At 38.3% G+C, this 25321-nt stretch overlaps 1 pseudogene; it reads right to left on the reverse strand.

Moving 5' to 3' along the window:
* Positions 1 to 1723: 1723 nt before the first annotated feature.
* Positions 1724 to 23990, reverse strand: LOC131074949 (uncharacterized; annotated as a pseudogene).
* Positions 23991 to 25321: the final 1331 nt, after the last annotated feature.

The raw sequence follows: 25321 nt of genomic DNA on the forward strand, positions 1-25321 counted from the left end.
TTACAGGGAGGCCTACTATGCCTTACGCGAGACACAGCATGAGTCTGCGGTTCGCGAGGCTGCTCGAGTTGAGTTAGAGCAGGACATGGCCAGACAACAAGCCTCGTGGGCAGCCGAGAGATCAGAGTTGGTAGCACAGCTTGAGACAGCCCGCACAGAGAAGGTTGCGGTGGACACCCGTCTTTCGGAGGAGCAGAGTGTGCGGAGTCTCGTCCAGCAGGAGTTAGATGTTGTTCAGGCTCAGTTGGTTCGCATGACAGAGTCCGCCGATACCAAGGAGAAGGAGCTACTGGAGGCTGCGCTTATGGTGAAGACGGCCTTAGAGAAGGTGTTGGTGGCAGAGCGGGATGTGGCAGCACGCACCCAGCAGGTCTATGAGCTCCACGCCCGCCTGGCGGCCCAGACACCCGCATCTCACCCTTCGACTTCAGGGACGCTTCCTCAGCCCCCTCCTTGACTTTATCTTGGTTGTATATCTATATTACATTGTCTCCATTTTGTTGTTAGTCGTCGGAGACGACTTCTTTTTTGGGGGGGATGATGTTATCGGGAAAAAGTGTATAGTTAGTAATGTTAATTATCAATAGTTAGTTAGCCGACAGGTAGGTAGTTGGAGTCGCGACGGTTGTGTCGCACCCCTTCGGCTGTCATATATTGTACCACCTCCGGGTGTTGGAGGACATGTAATATTGACGACAGATTATAATATGAACATCCCTTGACATTAATGGCAAGCTTATTCTGGTACTTCTTTTGTATTTGCATTGTGCATTACTGTTCGATTTTTGTATTCTTCCTGTTTACCCAGTGAGGTAAACACATACAAGCATGTCCATAATCAATCAACGCATAGGTTGGAGAGGAAGTCACAATTGGCCACCCAAAACATCTCATCTATGCCCAAGAGTGTGACTTTGCACCCCTTGGCCCCAAGTTGCAGGTATGTTGGATATCCAGCATGGGGTGGTCTTCTTAGAAAGAGGTTACATCTATGCTCTCCCTTCTTGGGCTCCCTTACTAACCTTGTTATGATTAACTATAGCAATAGAATAGATATTACATATTATTGCTTATATCTAATTGATGCAGGAGCATCCCTGGTTCATAGCAATCTTGCATCAACCAAAACTATTTTCCTTTCTATTTTTGCTTTATGTTTGAAGTTTCAACATTTCTTTCTATGTGTCCCAGATTTGGCTCACTGGATCCTGTGGAGTTGGATTCTACTTGAAGACTTGATCATCTTCCTTATTCCCAAACTACAAAGCATTTGATTCATTTTCCTGCAAGTTATCGCTATCGGTTTCCATGACAGTTTCCTGATACCGGTTGACAATTTCTTGTTACCAGTTGCTTGGACCTATTTGCATTGGTGATCTACCGGAACCCCTTTCGTAGCTTGCGGAGCCCTGAGCGTTGATTCTAATGTTTCTTGGCGTGTGGACGACCTTTTCCCAAGATCTACACTTCATCCCAAAATTTTAAAACTCGGACTCGCCATGGACTCGACAAACCAAAAATTTGGACTCGGACTCGAACTCGCGAAAGACTCGGCAAAAAAAAAACCATAGTTTTACAAAAAAAACATAAAGAAATTAATGCATTTAGAGAGCATAAGAGCCATAATTGAAACATTACACATGTCATATGATCTACAAACACAATATTTGAAATTTCATCAATCATACTCATAGTTTCAACTCTAAAATGTATAATAGCAGCATAAGTTTATAAATGTTCACAAAATTACATATAATGATATGTCCAACTCCAAATGTGAAAAACAACAATGAACAAACCAAAGAGAAGACTACGTCTTCCTCTTTGTATTTCTCCTAATATAGCTCAATTTTTCAGGCCTTGAGCTAGAACTAGTAGTAGTGGGTGTTGTGGTATCTAAATGGTGAGATGATTCTTCTTCAAAGTCAAAGTCCTCATCCTCGTCCTCATCTTCATCCTCCATTTCATCCAATCTTGCTCCTTTTGCATCTTGTGCTGCTCCTCTCTCTATTTCTGCAATTTCTTCTTCGGTAAGGAGGACATCGTCGCCATCATTTTGTTCATTCACAGTCCAATCACCATATGGATCAATTTCATCCAAGTCAATGGCCTCATGTGAAACACCCTCCACCTGTCTAACTCGAAGGCGAAGGTTGTACCGAACGAATACTAGATCATTGAGCCGTTTTTGTGTCAATCTATTTCTCTTCTTTGTGTGAATGCTCTCAAATACACTCCAATTTCATTCACACCTAGAAGCACTGCATGGCTGAGACAAAACACAGACGGCTATCTTTTGAAGATTACGCGTGCCAGCACCATAATTCTCCCACCATAAATCTACAAAAAACATTTAGAAATATTAGAATTGAGAAAAAAATGTAACAATCAAGTTTGTAGTTGTTTTCTTGCAGTATTGAACTAAGTTACTAAATTTTTTACCTAGTTGTTGTTTTCCTCTCCTATCAATCGCTAGTTGTGATGAGAAGAGTCTCCCCTTTGCACTCTTGTAGATCTTGAACAATGAACATTTCCAAATTCATAAATAGATAGTCAAAGTGTCAAACTCAAATTCAATAATGAACATTTCCGAATTCATAAATAAAGATAGAGCAATTGCAAATGTCAAATCTCACCTCCAACTCATCAAGAACCTTGTCTCTCAACTCAAGATCAGGTGCCATGTTATCAATGCATGTAATAACACCTGCCATGAACTCCTCGTCAGCCCTAAATGAATCAGAGAAGTAGAATTTCGGGGTCAAAAAGTAGGCGAAGGCATGTATTGGTTGGTGGAGTTGGTTTGTCCACCTACGATCAATGATGTACCAAAGGATTTCACATTTTCTTGTATTTCCACGATAGTAATGTGAAATGGCCTCTTTGGCCCTATCCATGGCCTCATAAATGAAACCCATTGGCATGCCCTCTCCATCCACCATACGAAGAACCCTTACCAAAGGTTTTGTCACCTAAAAAAATGAAAACAAATTTTAAATTAGTACAAAATTAACGCCTAAAAAATAAAATCAGCAAATAGACAAGATTGTATAAAGTTTACTTTTGTGTTTGTCACTTACCGCAGTCAACTCCTCTCCACTTTTGGTGAACCCTTCATCAAAAACAATGCTCACAATCTTCTCTGCTTCAGGTCTTTTGGAGTAAAAAGATCCCAACCAAGCATCAGACAAAAACATCTGCTTAAGATGAGGAATGGCACTAAGAATGCTCTGCAAAGTGATGAAGTGGCTAGCAAATCGTGTCACTCCAGGTCGCACAAGGTCCTTGCCATTTGTGTGTTTTCTCATCAAAGCAAGCACCCAAGTATGGTTGTAGATGAATTTGGTGACACTTCTTGCATCTTCAACCACCTTTTTCACCCATCCAATCTTCCCAATGTCCTCTAGCATCAAGTCCAAGCAATGTGCAGCACAAGGACTCCATGTAATCCTAGGATGCTGTCATGTCCCCTTCTAGATCGTTATACATATACGAAGAGAAAGAGAGAGAGGCCCTAAAAGAAGAAATTATATAATAATTACCAACAAAGGAATATTTGAAATTTATTTATTAAATATTATTATTTAATTGACACTTATTAATAGTTATAACTAATAATATTCCTTAAACGAAAAAGATGTGTGAAAAGAATACATACTTAAGGATGGGTGAAAAGAATACATACAAAGTAATCACATGCTTTTTCTCCAACAAACAAGAATAGTATTTAGACTAATTGACATTAACATGTATTCGGACATTACATCGCTAGTAGTCCTCAATTTTGTGGAGTCTCTAAAAGAGACAAAATTGCGAATGTAATCAGAAGACCATTATTATAGATAGGTTCAAGGATTGTGCTTAGCAAGAACCACCATTTAAGAAACTAATCGTATAGTCAACGATCATGATTGAGGACATATAGGGCATGTAAAGTTATTTCAATTTCAATTAAAGAACAAGTTATGAACTGTGTATGCTATATATGGATATGAGGAATTATGCCAATGTCTAATAATTCTGATTTTTATCTGCAGGTCTGAAGGAGAGAGATCATTTAATATTTTCTATGTCTTCTCCAAATGAATTCAATTGGCATATATATCATTTAGGCAACCGGTCAATTGGTGTATTGATCGGTGCCTTTACATTTATACCATTAACACAATGCTGATCATCGGTTCAAAAACCCCCGATAGCATATTGTAATATCAAAATATAATGACTGATCTATTTAATGAATCGGTTCAGATAAACATCGATGATTCAAAGTGCACGATGAATATAATCCAACCGGTGCATTTGTTAACCAATGTTTAATGCCAAATGAAGCGGTGTATTCATTAAACCCGATAACAAATATGCTCGATATAATTAAGCCCGATAACAGATGTGAATCGGTGCCAATGTTTATGCATCCGATAGCAAGTATGTATCGGCTAATTTAACCCGATAACTTAAAGATAAGCAATGTTAGTACAATCCGATAATCATATGTAATATAAATCAGACATGAAGCATGTAGATGAATAACAGAACAGGAAGGTTAGGAAGATCTTATCTTGCATAAGCTACCATGCATTAACAAGGCACTCTAAGAGAATTTACACCGGATGTAAAATACTTAATAATGTTAATATATGGATTAATTGAATTAGGCTAGTGTAAATAAATGGTTAAAATTAAGTAATCTATAAAAAAAATAAGGAAATATATTTAATTAATATATTTAAATGAAATGTTATTTAATATTTAAATATATTTAAAATGAAATTAAAGGTAATATTTAAATAAGGAAATATATTTAATTCATTTTAATAAAGGAAATGTTATTTAGTAATTAATATATTTAAATGAAATGATTCTTTAACATTTAATATATTTAAAAAAAAGAAGTGATATTTAATAAATTAATATATTTAAATGAAATGTTATTTAATATTTAAATATATTTAATTAAAGGTAATATTTAATATATTTAAACATATACAAACTATGCATGACTTACCGCTGACTCCTAAATAGACTGGTTACTCCCGCACGAAGTGGTGCGTGGGTAACCGTAGCCTAAGCTGCGATTACCCCCGCACCCCTTCATGCGGAAGGGGGCCGTGGGGGGACACAACCCCTCACGGGATACATAAGGAGCAGCGGCAAGAGGGAGGAAGGGGAGGAGGCAGCAGACTACGGGCGAAAAAGGGCAGGGTGCGGACTGCAGGGTAAAGGAAGGAGGACATTGGACTGCAAAGTAAGAATCCCCACCTATATTAAATAAAAGGTATAGTATATGAAAGATTTTTATTATTATTAATATTAATAGTTAGGATTAAGGGTAAAGGTCCATTAATCTTAATTAGTATTAATTAATAAACAAGGGGTAATGGGTAAGACCATTAATAGGTCATGTTCATAATTGTTTAGTGGGAACTTATACACATTGTAAGGTATAACATTCACTAGTTATAACATAGGGAAAAGTAATCTTGTGAATGTCATATACATAAGTTGCAGATCAAAAGGGATTTAGGAATACAAGGTATTTAAGAAACATATTGCAAATGTGAAGGATGAAAATGTCATGTTGATATACATATATAAGTTAATTAAATAATGCATTAGGAGTTCATGTTAACATAAAGGAATATTTATGAACTAAAAATGTTATGCAAATACAAGGCTTGGTTGATTCAAACCCAACCAAGAAGGGAAGGATCGAGTCAATCCCCTTTGAGGACTTGGATGATGAAGGCATTATCCAGGACAAGGAAAGGCAAGGGTCTTCCTTGGCTGGCTTGGGTATAAGAGGTTATACTCAAGACAGGACTCAAAGGTCAAGTCGATCCCTCTTAAGGACTTGGATGATGAAGGCATCATCCAAGACAAGAAAAGGCAAGGGTCTTCCTTGGAGGGCTTGGGTGTAACAAGATAGGATTCGAATTCATCTTCGATTTCCTGGAGGGCTTGGGTGTAACAAGACAGGATTCGAATTCATCTTCGATTTCCTGGAGGGCTTGGGTGTAACAAGACAAGATTCGAATTCATCTTCGATTTCCTGGAGGGCTTGGAACCAAGGGGTTCCAAGAAGGCGAGCCTCATAGCCGCCTAAGGACATACATTCGTATGGCATTCATATCCTTTTAATTAGATTAAAATTATGATTATGTTAATTGAGCATTGAAGTTAGGTTGTAAATTTCGATTACTTACATATGTATATATGTTTGTGGTGTTCTAACCATCTGTTTTGCAGGTTAATGATCTCTAAATAGTAGGGACATTACAGATGCCTCTCCATAAGCATTCTACCTGCAGATACATATGCAGTTGCGTTGTCCGTGATAATTTGGACAACATTCTCAACTCCAACTTCCTAAACCACCCCATCCAACAAATTACACAAAGTCTTTGCATTTTTTATTTCATTAGAGGCATCAATAGACTTTAGGAATACCATTGCACAATTTGAAGCCACCAAGAAGTTGAGAAGAGTCCTATTTCGTCCATCTGTCCATCCATCAGATAAAATGCTACATCCTTTTCTCTTCCAATACCTTTTCTGATCATCAACCACAACTTGTGTATTTTTTACAGCTTTCTCTAGCAATGGCCCACTGAAGTCATGGCCTGTTGGGGCCTTAAACCCCTAACCCGCAACTGTTAATACATTAACCAAACCTTCCCAATACACATTGTTTGCTGCATTGAAAGAAAGATTATTGTAAAACCAAAAGTTTGAAGTTGCTATCTTTGCTTGATCATGCTTCTCTCTATTCCATCCTGTACCTTCAAGTGAAGGTTGTGCACCTGGAACATTGCGTGGTACAAAAAATTTAGGGTCTGATCTAACAGGAGTGCCACTAGCCTCACCCTCATTGTCACCAAAAGATGAAAGTTATTGACGACCACGAGTGTGACCAATGGGACACGAAGTGGACAATGTGGGATTCATTGCAGCTGCCATGGCTTCTTTTGTTTTTTGCATTTTTCCTTTTGCATATCATTCTCAGCAAGAATGGCCTTCATCTCTCTAATAATCTCAGGAGTTTATTTGGGGCATGCCTCCACACCATATCCAGGCATTTGTGCAAGGTGGTATTTTAATCTATTGATTCCACCCGTCATCCATTTTGTACATTCGGTGCAAGTGACCTCCCCCTTTTTGCTTCCAGGAATCCCATATTTCCATGCTTTATCTCTTTGTCTTCCTGACCTTGGGGTTGCCCTTGGAGTTGAACTTGTCATTGCTGATTTAACATGAAAAAATAAAAAAATCAGCAGGGTTTTATGGAAAATCAACGAAAAAAATGACAATGAATCATTTGGGAAAAATAACAAGAAAAAACAAGAAAAAAATATGAGGAAATAACTTAGGAAAGGAAATAGAAAAAAATTTGGCAACATATCCCCTTTTTTTTCGAGATTTTTTGGATTTTCAAAACATGGAAATGATTCAAATGAAAAAAAAAAGAGGAAAAATCCTTACCTAGATCTCTTTTGCTGATTTTATCTTCTTCCCTCTCCTCCTTCAAACCCTACAAACCTGTTATAACCAAGCAAAAATGCCAAATGAGGTGAAAAAATAAAATAAAACTGAGTTTTATTGGTTAAACGGCGTGTTTTCTGGGCTACGCGAGTCCATATGAAAGACTCGCAAGTCCTTGCAAAAGACTCACGTGAGTCCTTCATATGGACTCGCCTCGCAAGTCCTTGGCGAGTCGAATCGTGGCTCCCATGGACTCGCGAATCCGTGGCGAGTCCACGAGTCTTAAAACACTGCAATTCATCCTTTGGATTTTCAGGAGAAATCTCTTGGCGGAGGCCGACCTTGTTGGTTTTGCAAGTTAGGTCTTGTTCTTCGGGTTTTGATCCCTTTTTGGGCCCCGACCAGACCCCCTTGGATTGTATAAATCATTGTAATTGAGCATTAGAATGTAATGAGGTAGTTAGACTGAGCATAGAAGATAGATCTTAAGATTGAAGGTCCCGGTTGTGACCTATTTTGTACTTTGAGCATGTTTTAGCAAGCCTGTGAGCCGGTTTCTGTAACCTGGTTGTTACTGGTTGGTTGTAATCAGTTTTCATGAAATAAAACAATCTGTTATGCATTGCCTCCATCATGTCCTTGTGTTTCCGTTGTGTTTACTCTTGCTAACCGGTCCAGATTGATCTCTTTGAGGTCTCTCCTAACCAGTGACTGTTTCACTAATATATGTGAGATTATGTAACAAATACATTAATATGCTGCATACATATAATTGCATATATTGATATGTGATAATTATGTGTAAGAACGTCATGTTGCATACCACAAAGTGGATTAGGATACCCAATTGTCATATGGGATTGATGCATTTATCTAACTTGTGCATTTATCTAACTTGTTTCTTTGCAAACGAGTACAGATCACAAATAAGGTTGTTCTTATTTGATTGCTTTACTTGTTCTCCTTTGATGCCTTTAATGCCAACATTGACTTGCCTTATATTAACAGTGTTCCAAGAGGACGCGTCCCCCTTTAAAATGCAGGCATTTCCAAGACAAGGACGTCCTCGAGACGTGAGGACGTCTAGGGAATGTCGCTTTGATGTCTAGGGAATGTCCCTCCACCACCACAACATTTCCTCTGCCATCTCTGGGATGTTTCCTCACTAGGGGGGACGTTTCTCAAAAGAATGTGTTAGAAACGCCAAAGAGGACGTTGTGACGTCATGGAGACTCCCAACCAGAGTTCCGTGACTCGCGGCGAGTCACGCGAGTCAGCGGGCCAAGTGACCCCTGCCGGGTCACGGTGACCCTGACCCGGGCTCGGACAGGTCAGAGGGCCTGACTCGCCGAGTCCGAGGGTCGTGACCCGACTAGAGTCACTTAATAAAGTGCAGTTAAAAAAAAAAAAAAAACATAACATTTTTTAATGACTTTTTTCGCCATTTCCCTTTCTTATAACACTCGACGCCTTTAGAAAATAATAAAAGTATTTTTGGCCTCACGGGGCACTGCCCCTCGACCCCGCCCTGTATCGCGACAGGGAACGCGCAAGGGGCGCTGCCCCTTGACCCCAAGTTGGGGGCGTTGCCCCCAAACCCCCGTTGAAAAATATAGGGGGAAACCGCGCCGATAAAAGTAGGGAAAATCTAGCCTCTAACTCTAATTAGGCTCCATATAACAACACAACTTAGAAATCTTGGTAATTGGTATTTAGATTTAGTATTTCAAATTTCCTATAGTCTCATTTGAAAATGTAATTCTTATACTGTAATACTGTCATACATCTTTTCAAAACTAGTTTTTCAAGTACTATATGTATATGTATAACTATATCAGCACCACCACCCCGCCACCCCCCCGTCGCCGTCCCCCTGCCGTCCCCAAACTTAAGCCCTTGGTCCCCCCGTCCCGGAAACACGTCCCCTCGTCCCCAACACCTATGGCTACTCAGACTGGCACATCACAGGCAGAGACTATGGCTACTCAATCATCCAGGACCTACCTTAGATGCCTTTCTAGGAGGCAAATAGACGAGGCTGAGCCAGAGCCTGAGCCATAGACTTGTTTTTGTTTACACTTTACAGTTACATATATGTTTGGGAACATTTGAAGTCATGGATTTTATATACATTGGACAACATTTATAACTCTATATATCTATGTTTTCTAATTCCTTCAGCTACAATTTACATTTCTACCCATGTGATGGATGTATGTTTATGTATGTGATCAAATTAGCTTCTATTTGATGATGTTATAGTGTCTTTAAGCTTAATTCAATAATGGGTGTATGAAACAAGTTTTAAATCATTAAAAATCTCTAAATTTCAAGGGTTTTCTTATTTTGCCGAGTCATTGCCGAGTCCGAGCCGAGTCACGAGTCGAGTCAGCCTTGCCGAGTCAGAGCCGAGTCCGAGTCTGGGAACTTTGCTCCCAACCATCCCTCAACCTTTTAGGTGACTTGCAAACTGACTTGCAAAGTTTTAAGATTGATTGGTATCGTTGAGTCTATCTCAAGTTGTTTGGCATTGTTTGGGGGGCGAACATGGTTGCAGAGTGAGTTTTAGGAAGCTTTAGGGGGTAGTTTGGACCTACAATGGTGATGTTTCAAACCGACAACATATTTCTAGTTGTATTAGACCTACATCGTCGTATACAATAATCTAAATCAAATTGTGTGTTCCCTACCTATAGTAATCATTTCAGCTATCTTTTCAAGGTATTTTCCTTTATTGTTTTCTATTGGGTGCTAGTTTCATACAATTTGGGCAATCTAGACATTGTCTTTTCAATGTGCTACCCTATACCAACATTTGTATCAACTTGCAATCCTTATCAGTACTTAATAGCAGAGATAGCATTGTGTTCAGTTTGCATGGTTCTTATGCCTGTTAAAAAATAAAAGATCATCTAGAGTGGTCATTACACATAAAGATGTATTTCATGACAACAAAATTAAAATAGATTTATGCTATTATTTCTATACCTTGAGCTGAAATGATAGGGGTAATTAAAGCTTTTACTGTCTTTAGGGTTAGATCCTTTTAAGATACTCCAACACAATTTTTCTACTTATAACTTAATGTTCAAAGTTCAATGCAACCAATGCAATGTGTTTACTTATTCCTTATACAGTTATACATATTTTTATAACTAATTTTTCAAGCACTATATGTATTATGTCAACACCGCTCCCCTGCCGCCCCCCATCACCGTTCCCAAACTTAGGCCCAAAGTACCCCGTCCTCGACACGCACCCCCCCCCCAATCTCCACATCCTCAAACTTGGTGGTACATTGCTTATATACCTCTTAAATTGCAATGAAGAGTCATGTCCTCTTCCATATACACAACCGTCCCCAAGGTTGTGTCCTTTCATAACTGTTATGTGCCTCTTCCAAGAATCATTGTTTAGACCCTTGTTATGCTACCCCTGTTTCTCTTGATTAGGGCAGCCCTGCAGCCAACCCAATAACACCTGCTGGCAATCCTACTGTAGATAATGGTGAACTACAAGGTGAAAGTGCTAGAGCCACAAATAGTTGAATTTGTTGTTGTTGTTTGTGCTGTCTTTGCTACTTTGGCTTTGAACTTGCTGATGAGTGTTAAGGAAATTTCATTGATATGATTCAACAGCAGGAATCATATCAATGATATTTCATTAACACTCATTGGCAAGTTCAAAGCAATCAAGATCAATCAAGCTAAGAAGTATGAGGCCTTTATCAAGCACACTATCATTTGCAATCAAGTAATTTTGTTTCTTATTTATTGTTATTATTATGTTGTGTAATAACACTTGCAAGGCTTCTTCAACACCTAGTGTGGAATTCAAGCTAGGGTTTCACATCTAAGGTAACACTATCATTTTCAGCACTCATGCTATTTACTTTGCCTCTGCTCTCCTAAGGGCATGCAATTGTTATCATCATCATCGTTGTTGTTGTGGAGGTGGGAACACCAACACCAGATTTGACGATGGCAAGCCACTTGACAACACAACCATTTTCCCCTCTTTCGTATGTGCAAGTACAGATCCAAAGGATTCAAAGCCAAAGCAAAGTATGACAAAAAGTTCCAGATTTTTAACAGCCCAAAACCCTAGGACTGTAGCACCCCACATTAGTGTTCTCTTGTTTTGGCTTTAGATTTTGAGGACAGCTGCCCAGATTCCTGCTCAGGCAATCCTTTGACATCAACTCCCATCTACATAGTGCTTTTGCGCTAGAGCTCAAAGTTGGAGTCCTGCCCAATCAGCCTTTGCTTTCAATCCTAGGTTCCTCTCTGGACCTCATTTCTAGATATCTACTTTCCTCTTCTGTATTTTTCTTCTATATTTTTTGCACTAAGTTAAACTTGTTCAATTTAGCCTTCTTTAGCCTAGTTATTGTATAAATTCAACCAAAACTAACATAACAAAAAATGTGTGGATCCAAGACAACTTAGCTCTACATTGAGGACTATAGTCGAGCGGCTGAACCCATTCACACCTCTTCTAATGATGTTTTATGTGAAAAAGGATTGATTCTAGGTTAATGCACATGTTAGTCTAAAATCACTTTTCACACCCATCAATTATAAGTAACAATTTATGCATCCTTTTACTCTTTATTCATTCTTTCAACTGCCAATTGTTGAGAGATTTTTAAGGAGTTATGTGCAACTGAGTGTGTGCATAGCAGCAAGGCATAGAGCTCTTCCAAGTGTAGGATACTATATAAGTGTTGAAAATGTCTTGCAAGGCCCTGTGAAGGCAATGAGATTGTAAGATTAAAAAGATAGATTGGCTAGAGAAGAAAAACTGCTTTATTCTCTAGAGTTTCCTCCCAAATTGGAATGGAGATAATACCCTCTTGTGTTATGCAATATGTAAGGTCCCCATCCTAGTCAGGGACATTGGTTTGAGAAGTTAGCCTATTTTTGGACCCTTGTAGGCTAACAGGGTATGGATAAGGGGGTCAGTAATGCAGTATCTTGAGGAGTGGTCTACCTATTTGTTCTAGTTCAGTGTTGAGTTCAGTTTTGGTCTTTGTTTCATCAGTTTCTGACATTATATGAGGATTTTCTAATTTTTAGGGAAAAACTACTAAAAATAGACATGGTCCTATTTTCATTGGTGTGGCGAACTGTGGCCCCAGCTTCTGACAGATCCAGTTTCCGAGCAATAATGAGGGAGATATGAATTTTTAAGTGGTTCCCACAGGCAATTAATATTTTAATGAAATATTAATATAAAACCACAAAGTGCATCGCTTAAATTTATTTAAGTGAAAAATTAATATCTCCTAAGTTAGGCATTGCTTTTAGGGTTAAGTTGGGAACCCTAAAAGCAAGTTATGATTTTTAAAACCCTAATTGCCAAAAATCGTACTTTTTGGGTATTTAGGCAACCAAGATGGAAATTAAACATCATTCATCAATATTGAGCATTTGACATTTCTTCTGAGCACTTGGCTATGGCAGCTAGGGTTTGGACCTGTTTTGGAGAGCGTGCATTCTTCAGAATTTAGTAGCTTTGAGATTGTGAAAGATCAATCGAATTGTTGCAGCTTGGTTGGCTTCATTCAAAAGTCAAATTGAATTAAATTGGGCCAGATTTGGCTTCTTACAAGGCAGATTTGTTGTAGGTTTCATTTTTACTGTTTTGTTGTTAATTCTTCTATGGTTTGGAGGCTTCTTTTCCCAAACATACAGCTTGCTCATTTATTGGCGCCACGCCATCTTCCACTGTTTGGGTGTTCATAGTATTAAATAAGAGCAGATCTGAATTGTTTCAGAATAAAAATCAGAACTTTGTAAGTTGCTGATTGAATTCTTTTAATTCAATAAATTGGCTAAGGACCTATGGGTATGCTTCTAAATTCTCCAGTTTATTGTTTCAATTGATTAATTTCATGTATTATTTCAATATGTGTTGCAAATTAAAGAAACCCCCTACTGCAATTTTTGTCTATTTCTGAAAGACCATCTTAATAATCAAAATTACAAAGAAGATTTACAAATTACAGCAGGTTGAAGAGTTGAACCAACAAGGGTTCATCACAATGGTATCAGAGCTTTGATCCTACCTTCCTGAAGGGTTGGAATTTTTTATGCATCAACAACAGACTAGGCCTCACAGGTATTACACATGTAGGAGACCTGGTTTACAGGGTGACCATGATCAAACTGAAGAAATACCCGTGGAAATTATGGGGGACAGGAATGATGGTGAGCCACACAGAAAGGTTGTTAATAATAAGGACCAAGATGTCAGAGTTATTATGAGGAGTTTGATAACAGGGCAGCGACAAGTGGCAAATGTGTTGTAGCAAGTGACTACAACCATACAACAGATCATTGTACCAAGGGGGCATAATCAGAACTAGGAGGAAAATGGTAGTGTTATTGGTCACCCAAGGGCAAGAGTGACTCCCACACACACCTATGATAGGCCTACACGCCCAACCTTTGTTAGAAATGAACTTGAAGAAGAGGACGTGGCTGAGGAGGAAGATGAGGTGGCCTTTATGGTTAACATGACCACACTTCATGATGAATGGGATGCATTACCACCAAGAGTTAAGGCACATCTTAACTTTGACAGGTTTATGAGTCAAAAGAGGGAACACAGTAAGAAGTGGAATTGGAATGACAGGAAACCTTGGAACAAAACTAATGATCTCAAATATGCAATCAACAAGCTCATACTTTCTACTTTTGATGGCAGCGGTAGAGTTACAGCCAGAGCTTGGATTAGCAAGTTGGATACCTTCTTGAACCTACGTACTATGTCAAAAGAAGATGCTATTAAGTTTGTAGCTTTGCATTTGGACGAGGTAGCCCATGATTGGTGGCACCATGGGATGGTGACTTTGCATCATGACCTTATTACTGCATACCAAGAATTCACTAACAGATTGGTTGAACGTTTTGATAAAAAAGATCCAGAGTTTTATTTCAAGGATTTAGCTCAGCTGAAGCTTGAAACAAATGGGCAGTTTGGAATCTTATATTAGTGAATTTCAAAAGCTTTCAGTTATGGTAACTAACATCTCAAAGAGAAGGTTGGTCATTCTTTTTGTTGAAGGTCTTTATGAGCCTAAGAAAGGTTGAATTAAGGCTTTTGATCCCTCTACCTTGCAAGAAGCCATGAGGAAGGCACGTAGCATGGAACTTACCGCTCCTCGTAGTAAGTTCACTCCAAACAACTCAAAACCGTCCTCATCATTTAATGACAGCAAGTCTGATCAAAGGAAAAAGAAAATGTGGACCAAGGGAAGAAGTTTACAGCGCCTTTGGATAGAGAAACACTTAATGATTTGCGTAGAAGAAAGTTGTCTTTTCATTGTAAGGGCCCTTATGATCAAAACCATGATTGTCCCCTCAAGCCTAAGGGTCAAAATAGGAATATGGAGTGGTTTTATGAGGGAGAAAACATGACTGATAACACACACCAGCAAGCTGATCAAAATGATTCCGAGACTGAAAATTCAAAAAAGGAAGTTGAAAATGAAGGAGAATTCGATCTACGGGAAGCTCATATGTCTAGCATGCAAGGAGAAGGCTCTTTTAGGTTGTGTGGACTCTTGGCTGGTCAAAGAGTCATTTCTCTACTTGATATAGGTGCAACTCATAATTTCATAGATGCACGGTTGGTGGAGAAGCATGGGATTCAAACTCGAGTTTGAAGGCATAAGGGTGAAAGTTGCTGATGGTAATGTGCTGACTTGTGATAGAATGATTTCAGACTTACCCATGAAACTCAATAATTAGGAATTCAAAGCTGATTTTTATGTGGTTAACATGGGAAACATGGACGTGGTCCTTGGCATGACATGGCTTCATGCCATAGGTGAATTTACTCTCAACCTCAGAGATATGGAGATGAAATTCAAGGTTGATGGGACTAATCATGTTCTTAAAGCTATCAAGGCCAAAAACTTGAAATTAATCACTCTTAAAAGATTGGAGAGACTTATTAGGCATGACATGGTGGATTGGACAGCAGAGTGTAAACTAATGCCTACTTATGAGGAGCAGCATAAAACACCTTACCATTCAGATATTCAAGAGCTTAGAGTTAAGCATACAAAGGTGTTTAGTGACATACCTCCTAGTAGGCCTCCTGGTAGAGGCATAGAGCACATTATTGAGCTTGAAAAGGGCACCAAGCCCATTATGATTACACCTTACCATCACCCCAAGTGGTGTTTAGTGACATACCTCCTAGTGGGCCTCCTGATAGAGGCATAGAGCACATTATTGAGCTTGAAAAGGGCACCAAGCCCATTATGATTACACCTTACCATCACCCCAAGTGGTTGAAAGATGAAATTGAATAAAACCATCAAAGAACTTCTAGCAATGGGACACATAAGGCCGAGTAAATCTCCTTTCGCTTCGTCAATTGTTTTGGTGAAGAAGAAAGATGGTACAGTCAGAATGTGCATTGATTACCGTATGCTGAATAGAAGGACTATAAAGAACGGGTATCCCATTCCTCGCATCAATGAGTTGTTAGATGAGCTTCACGGAGCTTGTTATTTCTCCAAGATTGACTTGAGAACAGGCTATCATCAAATCAGTGTCGGGGAGCAGGATATTGAGAAGACTGCATTTAGATGTCATTGTGGACACTATGAGTTTTTGGTTATGCCTTTTGGGTTGACCAACGCACCAGCCACCTTTCAACCCACTATAAACAGGGTCTTCCAGTCTCAGTTGAGGAGATTTGTTCTGGTTTTCTTTGATGACATTTTGGTTTACAGTAGAACTTGGGAGGAGCACCTGGTTCACTTGGATACTGTCTTACGCATACTTGATAGGGAGTCCTTTTACGCCAAAGAGTCCAAGTGTGCATTGGGAATGGCAGAACTTTTGTATTTGGGTCACATAATCAGCAAAGAGGGAGTTTGCATGGATTATGATAAGGTTCACGCCATTGTTGATTGGCCTACGCCTGAGACCCTGACTCAACTCAGGGGATTTGTTGGTTTATGTGACCTCCTCCCGTCGGTTTGTTAGTGGTTTTTCACGGCATGCCCCACCACTCACTGATTTGACCAAGAAGGGTGCATTTGTTTGGACACCTCTCGCACGGGAGTGTTTCAAGAAGTTCAAGCAATTGATGACTACATGTCAAGTTCTTGCTTTATCCGATTTCACCAAACCTTTTGAGCTTCATTGTGACGCATGTGGAGAGGGTATTGGTGCAGTAATTATGCAGGATCGTCATCCTATAGCTTATGAGAGAAGGAAGCTTCGGGGTCCGGAGAGGAGCTTTAGTATTTATGATAAGGAAATGTTGGCCATCATGCATGCAATGGCCAAGTTCAGGCAATTTTTAGTTGGCAGCAAGTTTTGTGCCAAAACTGATCATAATAGTTTGAAGCATATCCTTGGACAACAGGATCTAAATGAGCGTCAACAAAAGTGAGTCAGCAAGTCACAGTCTTATGATTTTGACATCTCCTATGTCAAAGGGACTCAGAACATTGTTGTTGATGCTTTATCTCGCTGCCTCCATTTGAGCTCCATGGTAGATGTTTCCGAAGATTGGAAACACTTGATTATAGCAACGTATGTCAAGAATTTATGGGCCTCTAGTATTATTGATGGGACAGTACAAGACAACAGGTACTCTCTTGTGAATGACCTCATCATTTACAAAGAGAGGATTTTTTAGTCCCAGTGTCTGAGGTGAAGTGCATAGTATTGAGGACTTTCCATGATTCACTTATGGCTGGACATCCCGGTTACTTTAAGACCTATAGGCAGGTACGGGAGAGATTCTCTTGGAAGGGTCTCATGTCTGATGTTCTTCAGTACGTCAGCGAGTGTTTAGTTTGCCAACAGAACAAGCAGGAGCACAGCTTTCCTGCAGGGTTACTTCAGCCACTTCCTATTCCTGACAGGAAGTGGGAATGCGTGTCTATGGACTTTATTACGGGCTTGCCAAAAGCCCAAGGGAGAGACAACATTTATGTGGTGGTTGATCGGTTGACTAAGTATGCACATTTTTTCCTAATCACGACTACTTATTTTGCTGGTCAAGTGGCTGAACTTTTCTTTCGTGAGGTCTTTAGATTGCATGGTTTACCTCAAAGTATTGTCAGTGATAGGGACAGCAGGTTCATGGGTCACTTCTGGCAAGAGTTATTCAGACTTTGCAGGACAGAGCTCACTCCGAGTACCAGTTACCACCCCCAAACTGATGGACAGACAGAGATTGTCAACAAATGGGCGGAGGGATACCTGCGAAACTACATCTCAGGGCAGCAGAAGGCTTGGTTGAAGTGGTTACATTTGTGCGAGTATTGTTATAATTCCACTCACCACATGACTATTCAGATGACACCTTTCAGAGCTTTGTATGGATATGATGCCCCTAGTTTTTTGGATTTATTGATGAGCGATTGCAAAGTACCGAGTACCGAGTGTTGGGAATCTGTTACAGGAGAACCAGGATATTATGAGAGCACTTTGTGATAATATTCAGAAGGCTCAGAATCAGCAAAAGCAATATGCTAATCAAAGGAGGGTTGAGCGATCTTTTGAGATTGGGGATATGGTGTATTTGATGCTACAACCCTATAGACAGTCCTCTCTTAGGAAGAAGGGCTCAGAGAAACTCAAGCCACGTTACTATGCTCCTTTCAGGATTTCCAAGCGAGTTGGCCAGGTGGCTTATGAGTTAGATTTACTGGCTAATAGTAAAGTTCATAATGTGTTCCATGTGTCACGCCTTAAGCAAGCATTGGGACAACAGATAGTTCCTTCTGCAGTTTTACCACCCCTAGATGATGAGGGGAAGTTAGTGCTAGTACCTGAGGCCATTCTGGAGTTCAGAGAGCGTCATTTGGGAAGAAGTGTCATTAGGGAATTTTTTATTAAATGGAAGGATCTGTCGATAGAGGATGCTACTTGGGAGTGTGATAGCATTTTACAGCATCCAACATTGAGTTTGCTTGAGGACAAGCAAAGTTTGGGAGGGCGGACTGTAATGTCCCCATCCTAGTCAGGGACATTGGTTTGAGGAGTTAGCCTATTTTTGGACCCTTGTAGGCTAACAGGGTATGGATAACGTGGTCAGTAATGCAATATCTTGAGGAGTGATCTGCCTATTTGTTCTAGTTCAGTGTTGAGTTCAAATCTGGTCTTCGTTTCATCAGTTTCTGACATTATATGAGGATTTCCTAATTTTTAGGGAAAAACTACTAAAAATAGACATGGTCCTATTTTGGCATGGCGAAGTGTGGCCCCAACTTCTGACAAATCCAATTTCCGAGCAATAATGAGAGAGATATGAATTTTTAAGTGGTTCCCACAAGCAATTAATATTTTAATGAAATATTAATATAAAAACACAAAGTGCATCACTTAAATTTATTTAAGTGAAAAATTAATATCTCCTAAGTTAGGCATTGCTTTTAGGGTTAAGTTGGGAACCCTAAAAGCAAGTTGTGATTTTTAAAACCCTAATTGCCAAAAATCGTACTTTTTGGGTATTTAGGCAGCCAAGATGGAAATTAAACCTCATTCATTGATATTGAGCGTTTGACATTTCTTCTGAGCACTTGGCTATGGCGGCTAGGTTTTGGACTTGTTTTGGAGAGCGTGCATTCTTCAGAATTCAATAGCTTTGAGATTGTGAAAGATCAATCGAATTGTTGTAGCTTGGTTGGCTTCATTCAAAAGTCAAATTGAATTAAATTGGGGCAGATTTGGCTTCTTACAAGGCAGATTTGTTGTAGGTTTCATATTTACTGTTTTGTTGTTAATTCTTCTATGGTTTGTAGGCTTCTTTTCCCAAACACACAGCTTGCTCATTTATTGGCGCCATGCCATCTTCCACTGTTCGGGTGTCTTAGTATTAAATAAGAGCAGATCTGAATTGTTTCAGAATAAAAATCAGAACTTTGTAAGTTGCTGATTGAATTCTTTTAATTCAATAAATCGGCTAAGGACCTACGGGTATGCTTCTAAATTCTCCAGTTTATTGTTTCAGTTGATTAATTTCATGTATTATTTCAATATGTGTTGCAAATTAAAGAAACCCCCTTCTACAACTTCTGTCTATTTCTGAAAGACCATCTTAATAATCAAAATTACAAAAAGAAGATCTACAAATTACAGCAGGTTGAAGAGTTGAACCAGCAAGGGTTCATCACACAATATTTGTGATGTTTTCACTTACTGTTTTTGTTGTAATTCATGCATAGTGTAACCTCTTGCATTTAAAGCACTTAAAGAACTCATCAGGTTTGGACAAATTTTTATTAAACAAATTCATAAAGGGATGATCATATACTTAGTTAACTTTTCACAAGAAATTGGTAATATATGTGTTTATGAATTACTTATGGAGTATCTATTACTGATTACCGATCAGTATGGCTTCACTCTTATCGCCTAGTTACACCAGCTGAAGATTCATTGCATTTACAAAGGGGTAATACAAAATCAATCCCCTGGGCTTTCAACAGTTGGAAAATTTCAACAAGTGTGAAATCACCACTACTCCACATCTACACCAAAAATGCCATGGTCATTTTATGTTCATAATTCACACAATGTTCATTAATAAACACAACAAAGAGATAAGTTGAACCAGTTATAAAAATCAGTGGCGACTGCCTTTCAGACTTGCCATCCATCCTTAAAATTATATTTATTTATATTCTTCCCCTCTCAAGTTGGTTTTCAACCATTGTTTATTCAACCATCATGTATGCTATATTTACTCATATCCTTGCCCTCAAAAATTGGTTTTTAACAATTGCTTATTCAACCATCATGTATTCTATAGGAAAGCAAAAGCAGAGAAGAATTAGATTTCAAATATAAGGGCACGGATATGATGTCCCCTATGGGATCTTCCCTCAAATTATCCTAATTTGCCCTAGGTAAGGTTTGGAATAATGCTTTTTGGTCTGAGATTGTTGTATTAGTTCTTAATCTGGAACCTGCAATAAGATTACCACACCAATAAACATATCATTCAACAATGTACACAGCTAAATTCCTTATCTAACCTGAGATCATTTATTTTGAGACATGCCTCTTGATAAGAAGCTCAACAAATTCATATTATAATATGTGCCACTGAATGGCCAGAGTGTGCCATTTCTATATTGTACACCTCAAACCACAGAAAACTTTCTCATAATATGAATGTTGAGTAGCACATGACAAGTTCTTTTTCTCTATGAGATCTTTCTCTTTCCTTAAAAATTTGGAAGACTTTCCTAAAATACATTTAAGTAATTATATATCATAGTTGGTATACTTGCTAAGAACTTGTAGACTCAGCAAGTACTCACAAGTGAAATCAGGAAATGAGTTACTCAAGTTGTAACTCACCACTTGTGTGTCTAGGCATTAGCCATATAATCATGCAATTTGAACAGCTAAGCATTGTCAAAGCATTTATTTTCATGCAACAGGCAGATTTCATGATGGCTAGGGCATCAAAGTCTTGTGATCGAGCACTTCAACAGAAGCAGAAACATAAAGTCATGTGGGCTGGGTCTAAAGGCTTCTCAAACATGAAGAAATCTTGAAACCATGTGGCAAACGTCAGCCAATAACAGCATTCAGATAACCTGAGATAAGTTAAATCACACAAATAACAGTTTTCAAGAATAGTTTCGGTTGCCTAGGGGTTTCACATCTGGAGCAAGATTTTTGGGTGACCATTTTTTAGTATTTTTACTATTTTGTTAAATTGTCAAGTATTGCCAAGTTGAATATTTGGTGTCTGCTGTACAACTTGAGTCCAAGTATGCAAACTATGCCATATATAGCTCCTTATCTAACAAACCAGCCCAAAAATAGACTCTGGGAAAAGGGAGACTAATTTAGTGTATTAGAGAATTATTAAATACTAAATAACTTAAAATGATCTGCTAACAAAAGGAATACGATAAACATCTCTGCACATAAGCAAGAATGCTTAACTGGTGTACAGAAACAATAAACATTCACTGTAATATATTCAGCAGAGAGTGTCTATAAATTTATAATTAATTTCAGTAAAAAGACACTAAGTACATAAAATGGAAGTAAACCATTCATCTATAACTAATTACATTCTAAGTATAGTACCATGGCAAGCCTCTATATCCAGTGAAAATGTACCTAGTTTGTCAAAGAGTACAGAAACCACTTGCAAAGCCAAATCCCAAAATGTGCTGAATTGAAAGCCAAGCAAACTCTCTGCAGTTGTGCATATCCTCTCAATTGGAGTTGGTCCTGACTTGCGCACGATAGTCTGAACCTGGATTTCACTTACCCCCTGATTGATCATATTATCATCTATACAGTTCTGAGTAAGAGATCGCAAAGCCTCTGAAGCAACAAATATTGCTTCTTCATGTTGAAATGCCAGTACCTGCCAAAAAAGTGATAGATTGAGAGACTTATCCGTGGTCACAAAAATATGTTCGAAAAAACACAACAAACCATCATTTTCTACCATTATCAGCAAGAAAGAAACAGATGTCCTAAGTTTTTTGTTATGCTCAATTTGAACAACTTTTTGGGTTCTGTAAAAACTGAAAAATCACAATTGGTGCTGTATATATTCGGGAACAACCACATGGCTCCACCTATGGCATGTGTGTTCACAAGATTGAACATGCATGCTCTATGCATATTAAAAAAAACCTGGTGGGACTATCAAAATTATAAAGGGGAATAAACTTAGCAAAAACATAATTTATGCCACCAAGTCAACTTCTTGGTAAAAACAACTTGAGACAAGATTTTTTGTTTTTATTTGAGTAAAAATTCAGAATTAAGAATAACAAACCACAAGAATGCTGCGTAAAATATGATACATTACAGTGCAGACTTTAACTAGCAGTGTAGCTTTCATTCAGCCTAGACATCTATTGTTATAACTTAATCATATTCACCTTCATATATCCTTTCATGAGAATCACTAGGCATATGATTTTAACTCGTTAAAGTAGTTTAAACAACAACAACAATTGTACTTTAAAAGATATGAGCATGTTCTGCACTAGATTAATTAGAAAAACTGACCTGCAAGCGAATGGAAGACATAAGGAAGTTTAACTGTGCATAAGGTTCTTATCAAGATTATAGATATTTTTCATGCCATGGTCCGGTAAACGTACTACAAACATTATTTCATCGGCTGATTTCTCATCAGAAAAAAAAAGATGAAGCAAGACAACCCAATAAATCTGTGAGTCCCGTAGCAGAAACATCAGCACTTGGATGGATACACGGGGCATACAATATGTTCATGGCATGCCTTGTAAGAGATTGTTGATGCAATTGCATCAGCAATTTGAGATGTGCCAAAAAATTTGAAATAACTTTTCCTGACATTAATGGCAAAATAATCTTAAGGGCATTAAGGATGTGTAGAACTTCCATGGCACCATTAGCACCATTTGAATCTGCTTAAATTTTTTCTATAGTCATAACGAACACTAGCCTTATTTATAAAACTCAACCCATGGCATACCTCAAAAATGCCATGAATACACCTATAAGAACAGTTGTACAGAAACAGAGGCGAATCGAGCCTTATAGCTTTAACTCTTTCAAGATATTCCTTTGGCAAAGCTACACCACCACATAATAACACAAATTTTAGCTACAATTATCAAGAAACAAGAAAAACCGTAAATGAGAAGCAGCAATTGAGGAAAGAGAATGGACCAAAAAGGTTGCGCTTCAATCATTCAGACATCTTCTCTTCATTGCAATTGAATATGAAACCTCTGAGGCTTGAGGAGACCTCTGATTGATTTTTGTTTGTCTATGTCATTTTCTTCCTAAAGCATTCAAACCAGAGGCCTGCTCCTCTTTCCTCAATTTTTGATCTTTTGGTTTAGTTGTGGGTTTGTGCTGTAAGTTTCAAGTTATTTGAATTTGAATTTTGCTTCCCACATCAATTTTTGCTTGATAGTTATATGGAAGCAGTTTGGTGGCATGCAAGCCCACATGAATCTCCAAGTGAACGTTGGCAACTTTTTCTCTGGCAAGCTACCAGTAAACCCCTCTCCACTCCAGTGAATCTCCAACTGAACATTGTCGGTATTGTTGGTATGTAATGAACTTTAATATGAACTCACGTCAACAAAACAGAAATCATTTTGTATTAGTGGCAGGTATTATTTTATGGTTGCCGGTAAACCCCTCTGTAGTGAACATTGTTGGTAATTATTTGAATCGATCTTATTTCCCTTAGGGACATGCAATCTCCTCCAAGACAAGTTTAAGAGTTAATTAGCATAAATTATAATATTCTGAAGAGGCAGTTTAGTTATCCATCAGTGACTTCACCTACAATTTTAAATTTGAATAATGACTCTGGTGCTAATTCAAAATATAGTACATGAATGGTGTCAAATGTGGGTGCTAATGATTGACAATTTTCTCTAGACCAAACAGCAACATAAAACTAAACTAAACAACTCTAGCCTTATGTATAAAACTCAACCCATGACACACCTCAAAAATGCCATGAACACAGCAAAACATTTAATGGCATTTTTGAGGTATGTCATGGGTTGAGTTTTATAATTATACATAAGGCTAGAGTTGTTTAGTTTAGTTTTATGTTGTTGTTTGGTCTAGAGAAAATTGTCAATCATTAAGCATCCACATTTAGCACCATTCATGTACTATAATAATTAGCACTAGAGTCATAATTCAATTTCAAAATTGTAGGCAATATGTAATGGATAACTAAACCGCCTCTTTAGAATATTATAATTTATAATTTATGCTAACTAACTCTTAAACTTGTCTTGGGAGAGATCGCATGTCCATAAAGGAAATAGGATCAATTCAAATAATTGACAACAATGTTCACCACAGAGGTGTTTACCAGTAGCCATTAAATAATACTTGTCATTAATACAAAATGATTTATGTTTTGCTGACATGGGTTCATATTAAAATTCATTACATACCAACAATACCGACAATGTTCACTTGGAGATTCACCGAAACGAAGAGAGGTCTACCAACAACCTGCCAGAAAAAAATCATGCTGGACTAGGTAGCTGAAAAAGCATTGTGGATTGTGCAATAATTGGAAGATTCGTTAGGGTTCGTCTATCAAGAAAAAGCATACTGGATTAGGTAGCTGAAAACTGGAGCCCAATGTCATATTTAACAGTTTCTCCCAAAGGCTTCTTCAATTATGTGATTTTACAATTTTATGACAACACATATTTAGCTACAATTATCAAGAAACAAGAAAAACTGTAAACGAGAAGCAGCAATTGAGGAAAGAGAATGTTTGTTATGGACCAAAAAGGTGGCGCTGGAGCTGTTCAGACATGTTGTCTTCATTGCAGACAAAAATGAATAATGTCCATAAATTTCTAAAAGTCTACACTCTGGATGGTGGAGATGGCACACTTAAATGATGACCAATGATTTAAGGAAACAGTGAACAAACTAATTCAACTTGAGCTCCAATTATTAGCAAAGGTGGTGCCAAGTAGCAGAGCACTCCAAGCAAAAGAAAGGAAATAATTGACACATTAAGCATAAGTTGTTGAACATGGGTGATTTGGTCTTGTATGACTAGGTGCTCTATGTACCCTGCTAAACTACATGTCAACTAGATGGGGTCATACAAAGTTGTTAAAAATTTTCCCATAGGAGCATGAAATTTAAAAACTTAGGATAGGACCCACTCTAAAGGTGTTTCAATGGGAGTAGACTCTTGTTCTATGAGTGTTTGCTAGTTGACCTCCTGTAAACTTACTTTAGGTAAAGACATGGATAGTTACAGAGTCTATGTACCATCACTATGAAGCCTGACTAGTAAATTGAAATCAATACAGACCACCATTGACATA

This window comes from Cryptomeria japonica, chromosome 2 (assembly GCF_030272615.1).
Source record: "Cryptomeria japonica chromosome 2, Sugi_1.0, whole genome shotgun sequence".
Lineage (NCBI taxonomy): Eukaryota > Viridiplantae > Streptophyta > Pinopsida > Cupressales > Cupressaceae > Cryptomeria > Cryptomeria japonica.